This window comes from Antechinus flavipes, chromosome 2 (assembly GCF_016432865.1).
Source record: "Antechinus flavipes isolate AdamAnt ecotype Samford, QLD, Australia chromosome 2, AdamAnt_v2, whole genome shotgun sequence".
Lineage (NCBI taxonomy): Eukaryota > Metazoa > Chordata > Mammalia > Dasyuromorphia > Dasyuridae > Antechinus > Antechinus flavipes.
The window spans coordinates 571,499,105-571,510,608 of NC_067399.1; the positions used below are offsets into that span (position 1 = coordinate 571,499,105).

At 34.6% G+C, this 11,504-nt stretch overlaps 1 pseudogene; it reads right to left on the reverse strand.

Annotated features, from left to right (window-relative positions):
- Positions 1–1,140: 1,140 nt before the first annotated feature.
- LOC127546913 (5-aminolevulinate synthase, non-specific, mitochondrial-like) lies at positions 1,141–11,304 on the reverse strand (annotated as a pseudogene).
- Positions 11,305–11,504: the final 200 nt, after the last annotated feature.

An 11,504-nucleotide genomic window follows, 5' to 3' on the forward strand; every position in this document is an offset into this window, starting at 1 on the left:
TTCAACTTGCATGACCTCAAACCATTCACTAATCCTTTCTGAGCCCTAAATCTTTCATTTGTTGAATGAGGACATTGGCATATATGATCCTCTAAGGAACCTTTTATCTTTCAAATCAATAATCTCATGATCTTTTTCTTATCCTCAGAAAACTGAGGGGAAAGTAATTGCAGCAAATATCTCTGATAGAAATCTAATTTCTCAAATATATGGAGAACAGAGTCAAATTTGTAAGAATACAAGCTATTCCCCAATTGATAAATGGTCAAAGGATATGAAAGGCAGTTTTCAGAAAAAGAAATCAAAATTCTCTAATCACTAAGGATTAAAGAAAGGTAAATTGAAACAACTCTCAGATGCTACTTTAAAATTACCAGATTGGCTAATGTGGAGGGAAAGGGGGGAGAACAAGGAACAATGATAAATGTTGGAGGGAATGTGGGAAAATTCAGATATTAATGCATTGTTAGTTAAATTACTATTTCCAAATTATTTCCAAAGGACTATAAAACTGTATATCTTATTTGATCTAGCAATACCACTACTAGGTCTATATTGCAAAGAGATTTTTAAAGAATGGGGTGGGAAGGAAAAGGACTTACTTGTACAATTGCCAATGACTAAGAATTGGAAACTGAGGGAATGCCCATCAATTGGGGTATGGCTGAATAAGTTGTGGCATATGGTTGGGATGGAATATTATTATGCTATAAGAAATGAGAAGCATGATTTCAGAGAAAAAAAAAAAAAACACCTGGAAAGACTTATATGAATTGATGCAAAGTAAAGTGAACAGAACCAGGAAATCACTGATATTGTATGATGAAGTACTGTGAAGGATTTAGTTATCCTCAAGTATACAATGATCCTAGACAATCCCAAAGAATTCATGGTGAAACATGCTGAAAGAAGAACTGATGTTATCTGAAATTAGACTGGAGAATATCTTTTCACTTTTTTGTCTTTCATTTTTTTGCAGTTGTGTAGTGTTCTTATTTGGTTTTCTGGAGGTCTTGTGAGCAGCCTTCATTTCAGTAATCACCACAAGAATAGACAGATATTAAAGTCCAAATTCTTTATTATCTCCTTCACAATCTAGTTTCCTTGCCTGAGGGCCAGGACAGCTTTCTGGAGAATCTTTCAGACCAGACTTGGTCTCAGTGTGGGAAGTGCAGGAAGCCAGCCACCACAGTAGTGTGAGATGAAGCGAATGAATCTGGCTTTGAGTCCCTGGGCTTGTCCTTCAACCTCCAGCCACCACAAAGGTGGACAATGGAATGAATCTGTTTCTGCGTCCCACCCTGGCTGAGTTTGTTCCAGCTTTATATTCTTTACACTGAGTATAAACCAATCATTATATCACTAGGAAACCATTATTTGTTGTAAGATTAAATCAATCATACTGAATTTAGAGAACTACTAATCACCATGCTAAACTAGATAACCATTGTCTTATTAATTCCATTTAGCACCTTGTAAGAATCCTTATTTCAAATACAGAATCTGGCCCATAACACTATTGTTATTCAAGTCTTTTTGTGCAAACTATATGGAAATATTTTACATGATTGCATATGTACAAACTATATCAGATTGCTTATCATATCAGAGAAGGAGTAGCAAGAGGAAAAAAGGAGGGATAGAATTTGAAGACCAAAACTTTTTAAAATGTATTAAAATTATTTTAACATATAATTGGAGAAAAATATTATTAAAAATAAATAAATGTTTATGAAGTAAATAAATAAATGGATAGATGAATGTAGGTTTTAGAGACAAAAATTTCCCTAACTAATCAATCAACTCATACATGAATAAATTAACTAATATGTGAACAAACACTTAGAATTGAGTCAATTTCATATGTGGGAGAAAGAAGAATAATACCAATACTAAAGCAGAAAATTATTATCTATAGGAATATGAAAACCAGATTTAAGTAGTCTACCAAATTCTAAAGACGTAAATTTTTGACAATCTATGTTTGGCCTATGGTTTTCTCTGCTAAGTTGTCATTTAATAATGATGCTGATTATTCAGTCTACCACAAACTCTCCCAAAATCACTGCCTATAAATAAATACTAAGTGTCGTTTCTCGCTCTCCCCTAGGAGTCCTAGTGACTAGTCACTAGACCAGGAGACTAAAGGAGCTCCGAATCCAAATCATTTAAATCTCATCCACTGAGCACTAGGCAAATCATTTCCTTGGCACAAAAAGACAATAATAATCTGTGGTTGTTCATTTGGGACACTCACAAAGTAGCTATTTTGCAAACAGGAATACAAACAGTAGGGTTTAGTTACAATAATAGAAATAATAATAATAGTTGACATTTGCATAGAACTTTGTAGTTTCTACTGGGCTCATATCCAGAAGAGATTTTAAAGAAGGGAAATGTGCAAGAATGTTTGTGGCAATCCTCCTTGTAGTGTCCAGAAACTGGAAAAAGAGTGGATGCCCATCAACTGGAGAATGGCCGAATAAATTGTGGTATATGAATATTATGGAATATTATCATTCTGTAAAAAATGACCAGCAGGATGATTTCAGAAAGGCCTAGAGAGACTTGCATGAACTGATGCTGAGTGAAATGAGCAGGACCAGGAGATCATTATATACTTCAACAACAATACTATATGATGATCAATTCTGATGGACTTGGCCATCTTCATCAATGAGATAAACCAAATCAGTTCCAATAGAGCAGCAATGAACTGAACCAGCTACACCCAGGAAAAAACTCTGGGAGATGACTGTGAACCACTACATAGAATTCCCAATCCCTCTATTTTTGTCTGCCTGCATTTTTGATTTCCTTCACAGGTTAATTGTATACTATTTCAAAGCCCGATTCTTTTTGTATAGCAAAATAATTGCATGGATATATATACATTGTATTTAACTTATACTTTAACATATTTTACATGAATTGGTCAACCTGCCATCTGGTGGAGGGGGTGGGGGAAGGAGGAGAAAAATTGGAACAAAAGGTTTTGCGATTATCAATGCTGAAGAATTACCTATGCATATATCTTGTAAATAAAAAGCTATAATAAAAAAGGGGAGGGGGGGAGAACTTTGTAATTCGCAATTCACATTACATAGTCTGTCTCATTTGATTCTAAGAAAAACCTTATAAATAGTTATTATGCCCACTTTACAGATGAAGAAACTGAGACTAAGAGATAAAGTAATTTGACAGGGACTCCAGACCCAGCTTCTATTCCACCTTGCTGCTTCCAACATAGAGAGTATAGAATATTGAATTTGGAGCTAGGAAAAACTGGAATTCAACAGCAACTATGTTACTTACTGGTTTTGTGACCATGGTCAAGTGCCTTCATCTTTCTGAAACTCAGTTTCTTCATCTGTACCTGCCTCACAGGATTGCAGTAAGGTGCAAATATGATGATTAAAGCATGTAAAACTTTACATAAATGCAAGTTATTATTGTGAAACCAATAGCTTTCAAGTATAAGTGAAAAATTCTACTCTATCTTCTAATTGATTCACTTTGCATTGATTTTGGAGAAGGTTGTGTTCTAAAAAAAATTGGACTGAGACAAAATGGTAATTATGCTTGCCTCTACGTGATATCAAGACAACAGGTCAATACACCCAGGGAAGAAGAAGAAAATCCATCAAACATGAGTTGAGTCAACAAAAGGAGTAGAATTTTTCTCTTCTTAGCAAGCTTTTCAACATTTTCATGGAGATATAGTTTAATGTAAAATGGGATTACATTCATTCATTCACTAACATAAAAAACTGATTAAACCTTGACTATATATAAAATTGTAAAGAATGTATATGAATGACAAGCTTTAAGGTTCACAATTCATGTAGCATCAAGAGAAAAAATATATTTTAATCCCACAGCTATAAAATTCTCATGTATTATAGCTAAAGAAAACTGAATTAGATTTCAATTAGACACATCCAGGCAACAATATTTTCCCATAGTCATCTTAGAACTATTGAACTGGATTACATAATTCCACTATTTTTTTTTCTGAAGTGATTGCAGTTAAGTGACTTGCCCAGGGTCACACAGCTAGGAAGCAATTAGAGTCTAAGACCAGATTTGAACTCGGGTGCTCTTGACTTCAGGGCTGGTGCTCTCTCCACTGCACCATCTAGCTGCCCCAAATCCACTAATTAAAAAAAAAAAAATTAATCATTAAAGTTGAGGACTGGACAAGAATTTAAGAAAAATGAAGAAAAATTAGAAGAAAATAAAAACAGTTTATAATACAAAGAAGAGAGAAGACAGGACACGAGAAAAGGAAAAATTATATACAGACATACATATGCACACAAGATGAAGGGAAGGGAGGCAGGACAGCTGTGGTCAGAGATTCTTGACTACTCAGCTACTTAAAGTAGGTTTCCAGCAGTACTGTGAAGTTTGTCCAAAGTACAGCAACATATGTTTTGAATTCTATAACAATATTATGGAAATATGTCAACCTATCTAAAACCCCAGCTACATTCCTGTAAAATGAAAGTGACTTTTTAAAAAATAGGAATGATAATTTTAGCAATACTACTTCATAAGATTTCTATGGATATCAAATAATATAAAGTTTGGGTAGTTTTTTGTTTATTTTACCATAATGCTCTTTATGCTTTGATGGAACTCAAATTTTATCAGAATGAATACTTCTTCCCCCAGTTTAGTTCGTGGTCCTTCCATGCCTGAGTAGATATGTTTCTTTTCTTTTTTTTTTTTTGGGGGGGGGGGGGGGGTGGCAATTGGGGTTAAGTGACTTGCCCAGGGTCACACAGCTAGGAAATGTTAAGTGTCTGAGGCCATATTTGAACTCGGGTCCTCCTGACTTCAGGGCTGTCAGTAGATATATTTTATGAGTTGCTACAACAGAAAGAATTCATCACTTGATGTTCTCTCCCATCTTAGTTAAGCAGATCTTCAAGGAGACATGGCTGAACCTAACTTTGATCAAAGCTGGACTCTACAAGCATAGTATTCAAGTCAAAATGACCATAATGAAATATTAGAAGATGACATAAAAGAAAGAGTTATTATTAGGACTATTTCCTTGCCACACAATTGATAGGACTGCAGAACTCTAAGAAAATGAGTAGTTGGTTATAACTCATTTTATTAAAGGGATATGCCATGCTATAATATATTTAAAGCAAGTAGATGATATGATGACTAGAGTACTGGAATTTGAGTTAGAAAGACTTAAATTCAAACTTTGCCTAACTCACTTTGTAGCTTTGTGGGCTGGGGCAAGTCATTGAAGTCTGGAATTGTTTCCTCACATAAAATGAGAAAATAATATTTATTTTATAAAGTGATTGTGAAGTTCAAATTGTATATACAAAATGTATATATATATACATATATATATGTAAAATACTTTGCAAACATTTAAGTGACAAATAAATGTTAACAGTTATTTACTTATTTATTTCATACACATATACAGCATGGTTCATAGAGTAGAGAAAGAGCTAAACTCAGAATTAAGAAGAGCAGAGTTTCAGTCTCACCTTTGACACATACAGTGTGACCCTAGTGAAATCACTTTCCCTCTCAATATGTATCCTAGGCAACTCTCAAGTCTTAAGTCTCAAATAGATGAAGGTTATGAGGTAGTTTCTTCATTGAGAGTTCACTATATCATTAAAATTATAATTTTTTAAAATCAATTATGTTTTCTTTGGTTCTGAGTGATACAAACATATAAGAACATATCTATATGAAAAAAACAGTAAGAGGTATTTGTGTGCCCAGAAAAAGTTTTAAAATTCTGCCCATTATTCACTGGAGATCATGAACCTTCACTGCAATCTATACAATTTGACTTTTCATTAAATCTGTGGAGAATTCTGTATTATTCTGCATATGGATTTTCTGGCATCTAAATATAATCATTTTTTTAAAAAAAGTAATAGTACAAAATTTCCTTCATTGTGCTCTATAACATTATTCTCAATAACCTTGTACAGTTTTAGTCCCATTGTTCTAGTCTACATTCAAATGAATGTTGCTTCCTTCAAAGCAATATGTTTCTTCAAAAATGCTTAGAAACTCTCTTGGGGAACTGCCTTCAGGAACAACAGCTAATTCCCCTGAATATTTTTTGTAGTTGTAGCAGAGTTATTGGGTTTTATCCCTTTAATGAAATATTTGATGCTTAAAATGAATCAAGTAAGAATGGTTAGATTAGTTTGGAGAAGAGAAATCTTGTTGTCCATTCAGTTGTATCCACCTCTTCATGACTTCTTCATAATCATGGATGATGACCATTGCTTCTATGAAACTAAGTATCCATCTCATATTTCTCCTTTTGAGAACATCTTCATCCCAATATCAAAGTCTTTTTCCAATGAGTCTGTTCTTCTTACTATGTGACCAAAGTATTTAAGCTTTAGCTTCAATATTGGTCATTCTGATGAACAGTCTGAATTAATTTCTTTAAATATTAGCTAATTAGCTTTGCTATCTCAAAAGACTTCTCCAATACTACAATTTAAAAGTATCCAATATGCATCACTCAACCTTCCTTCTAGTTCAAATGTCACAGCTATACATTACTACTATAAAAGCCATTGGACCTTTATTGGCAAGATGATGTGTCTGCTTTTTAGTATGATGTCCAGATTTGTCAATAGCTTTCCTTCCAAGGGGCAAGTATCTTTTAATTTCAAGGCTACAGTTCCTGTCTTCAATTTTTTTTTTAGCTTAGGAGGATAAAATCTGACATATTGCCTCCATTTCTTCTCCCTCTATTTGGCAGGAAATGATGGGACCAGTTGACAAGATCCTAGACTTTTGTTCTCTTTTAATATTAAGCTTGAAGCCAAATTTTACATTCTCCTTTTTCACCCTCATCAAGAATCTTCTTAATTCTTCTTCATTTTCTATCATCAGAGTATTATTGTCTGCATAGCAGATTGTTATTTCTCCTAACAACCTCCTAATTGATTAATTAATAGTGGCATTTTCCATGATGTATTCTGCATATAAGTTAAATAAACAAGATGGCAATATACAACATTGTTGTAGTACTTTCCAAAATTTTAAGCCAATCAATTGTTCCTTTTTTGGTATAACTTTTGCTTCTTGATCTGCATACAGGTTTCTCAGGAGACAAATAAGGTTCTCTGATACACCACACATCTCTCTATGGACTTACCACATTTTGTTGTGATTCACACAGTCAAAGGCTTTAGGACAGTCAATAAAGCAATAATATATGTTTTTCTGGAACTCTTTTACTTTCTCTATAATTCAACAAATGTTGGCAATTCAGTCTCTACTTCCTCAGACGCTTCAAAAACATTCTAGTAATTCTTGGTTTACATACTACTAAAGGCTAGCTTGAAATTAAGACAACTCTGAGATACCACTACACACCTATCAGATTGGCTAAGATGACAGGAAAAAATAATGATGAATGTTGGAGGGGATACGGGACACTGATGCATTGTTGGTGGAGTTGTGAACGAATCCAACCATTCTGGAGAGCAATCTGGAATTATGCCCAAAAAGTTATCAAACTGTGCATACCCTTTGATCCAGCAGTGTTACTTCTGGGCTTATATCCCAAAGAAATACTAAAGAAGGGAAAAGGACCTGTATGTGCACGAATGTTTGTGGCAGCCCTGTTTGTAGTGGCTAGAAACTGGAAATTGAATGGATGCTCATCAATTGGAGAATGGCTGGGTAAATTGTGGTATATGAATGTTATGGAATATTATTGTTCTGTAAGAAATGACCAGCAGGATGAATACAGAGAGGCTTGGAGAGACTTACATGAACTGATGCTAAGTGAAATGAGCAGAACCAGGAGATCATTATACACTTCAACAACGATATTGTATGAGGATGTATTCTGATGGAAGTAGATTTCTTTGACAAAGAGACCTAACTCAGTTTCAATTGATAAATGATGGACAGAAGCAGCTACACCCAAAGAAAGAACACTGGGAAACGAATGTGAACTATCTGCATTTTTGTTTTTCTTCCTGGGTTATTTTTACCTTCTGAATCCAATTCTCCCTGTGCAACAAGAGAACTGTTCGGTTCTGCAAACATATATTGTATCTAGGATATACTGTAACCTATTCAACATGTAAAGGACTGCTTGCCATCTGGGGGAGGGGGTGGAGGGAGGGAGGGGAAAAATCGGAATAGAAGTGAGTGCAAGGGATAATGTTGTAAAAAAAAAAAAAAACTACCCTGGATGGAATCTGTCAATATAAACTTATTATAAAATTATATATATATATATACATATATATGTATATGTATATGTATGTATATATACATATATATATATATATATGGCTAGCTTGCAGAATCTTATGCATAACCTTGTTGGCATATGAAGTAAGCACAATTATTTGGCAATTTGAACATTTGTTAGCATTGCCCTTCTTTAGGATTAGGATATAAGCTGATCTTTTCTAACCCAGTTTTCCAAATTTCCTAAAACATTAAGTACTGTCCTTTAACAGCATTAGTATTTTGGAAATTTTAAATGTCTTAGCTGTAATTCCATTACCTCCTCTAACCTTATTCTTACCAATGTTTTCTAAGGCTCACTTGACTTCATTCACTAGGACATCTGGATTTAGCTCAGTATTCTCACCATTGTGGTTATTGGTGATGTTAAATTCTGGTATAATTTTGCTGTATATTCTTGCCACCTCTTCTTAATCTATTATACTTTTGTTAAGTCTCTACAATTCTCATCTCTTATCAGATCATTTTTGCAAGAAATATTCCCTTGATATCTCTAATTTTTTCAAAAAGATCTCATTTTCATTCTATTGTATTTTTCTATTTCTTTGCATTGCACATTTTTTTGGCCAACTCATTTTTAATATTTTCATTTTCTGCAATTACATGTAAAAACAATTAACATCCTTTTTTTTAAGTTTTGAGTTTCAAGTATATTCCACTCTCCTTCTCCCCTCACTGAGATGGTAAGCAATTTGATATAAATTATCTGTACAATCATGTAAAACATTTTCATATAAGTCATTTTGTGGAAGAGAAAGAAGAAAAGAAAGAAAAAGAAAGAGAAAAAAGAAAGAGAGAAAGAAAGAGAGAAAGAGAGAAAAGAGAAAGAGAGAAAAGAGAAAGAAAGAAAGAAAGAAAAAGAAAGAAAAGAAAGAAAGAAAGAAAGAAAAGAAAGAAAGAAAGAAAGAAAGAAAGAAAGAAAGAAAGAAAGGAAGGAAGGAAGGAAGGAAGGAAGGAAGGAAGGAAGGAAGGAAGGAAGGAAGGAAGGAAGGAAGGAAGGAAAGAGAAAGGGAGGGAGGGAGGGAAGAAAGGAAGCAAGGAAGGAATGAAGGAAGGAAGGGAGAGAAGGAAAGAGGGAGGGAGAGAGGGAGAGAAGGAGGGAGGAATAAAGGAAAAGAGGAAGGGAGGGAGGAATAAGTGAAAGAAGGAAAGAAGGAAAAAGAAAGAAAGAAAGAAAGAAAGAAAGAAAGAAAGAAAGAAAGAGAAAGAAAGAAAGAAAGAAAGAAAGAAAGAAAGAAAGAAAGAAAGAAAGAAAGAAAGAAAGAGAAAGAAAGAAACAATTATGTACAATGTTCCTCCCAGTTCTTCTCTCTTGCATTGCTCATTTAGTAAAACTTTCTTTTCTCTCTTTCTAGAACACAATCCTACCACATGGAGTTCATCCATAAAAGTAATGATCCCATATTCATGGGCCACATCATACAGTTCTTCCAGTAGACACACTACTCCATCTATTGAATGATCAGTTTCAAATGCATCAATCTTAGGAATGGATGGGTCTGATTTCTTTAGCAGCTTTCTGAGGTGGCTTACATTATGATGAAGTATATACTTTGGCACTCTACTGTTACAAATTCCTTGGATCATGGAAGCATGGTTCCCAGAATCAGAATAAATTTCACATTCTGGCATCATCTTGGCCAAAGTGAAGAGGGTGGAGTCATAAGCAACAAAGCAGGATGAAAACAGTAATGCTGCATCTTTCCCATAGAGGTCAGCCAATTCTTGTTCTAAATCAACATGAAACTTACTAGTTCCAGAAATATTTCTAGTACCATCTGCTCCAGCATCATGTTGTTTTAATGTTTCCATGACTGCCCCATCCACCCAAGGATGATGATTCATTCCTAGGTAGTCATTGCTACACCATTCAGACACCTGCTTTTTAGTAACAAGAGAGTCCATGTAGTCATTTGCCATTGGGAATATGTGTGCCCTCCAATTCACAGTTTTAAATATTCGGTAAGTATGATCACTTTTTTTTCTCATCAATTTTTTTTTCTTAAAGAAACAATCACACTGAAAAGTGGAAACAGATTTTGGCAGGTTGTCTTGAAGGAGATGGGATAACCTTTCTGGTATTTGCTTTTGCATGAGATCCTGAAAATTCTTTAGCAAACTACTCTGGTCTTCTCTATACATTTTGAGATTAATCACAGTAGGATTAATTGGAGTTTTGAGCCACTTCTTTCCTTACAGACTGCATTTCCTGTACATCCTCTTATAGTTCTAAACTGTTCTTATGGAAGACATTGTTGGTTCCTCAGTTCATTTGAGCAGTCAGGAAAGGACATTTATTGGCAATTCCCTGACTCACAGCAGAGGATAGGGGCCCAGAGGGAAGTTGGGATCCACCAGCAGTCTGCTGAGAACTACCAGCATGCTGGACCACAGTTTTGGAAGTTTTGTCCTCATCTGCTGGAGGTGTTTCTTTTACTTGCTGGAAATGAGTTGGTGAAGTGGTCATTGTCCAAGAAGCAGGTTTGGATCCAGTTTCTATCATTTAGGGGCAATTCTGGATATAGAAGAGCAGAGATTTGCCAGCCTTCTGGCAAAATGTTTGGGGTATTCTTGACAAGAATGGGCTACATCAAACAATGGTCTCCATTTTGAGAAAAAAGGATCCTGAATAGTCTCAAGGACTTGTTAGTGGCAGCGGGGGAAGGGTTGGGACCTGGCACCCAGAGGGACTAAGGTCACTACTCTAGTTTCTGGTTTGAGAAGGCCAGAGATAAAAAAGTTTTTTTTTTTTGTTTGTTTGTTTGTTTGTTTTTTTATCTCTTTAGTATTCTGGGAATTCTGCATTCAGTTGGGTATATCTTTCCCTTTTCTCTTTTCCTTTCTCTTTCCTTTTTACCTCCACTATTTGTAAAGCCTCATTAGAAAGCCATTTTGCCTTCTTGTTCTTTTTCCTTGATATATTTTTTATTGCTTTACAATATTGTAAACTTTTGAACATAGTTCTTCAGGCTCTCTAGCTATCAGATCTAATCTTGTGAATCTAGTCATCACTTTTATTTTATAAGGGATGTTATTTAGGTCATGCATATAATGGTTTGATGGTTTTTTCCTACTTTAGGAATTTTTTGAACAAGAAACTCATGATCTTGTTTTAACTTACTGTACAGAGCTTCTCCAGCTTTAGCGGAAAAATATATAATCAACCTGATTTTGGTATTCACCATTTGGTGATGTCCATATGTAAAGTTGCATTTTCAATT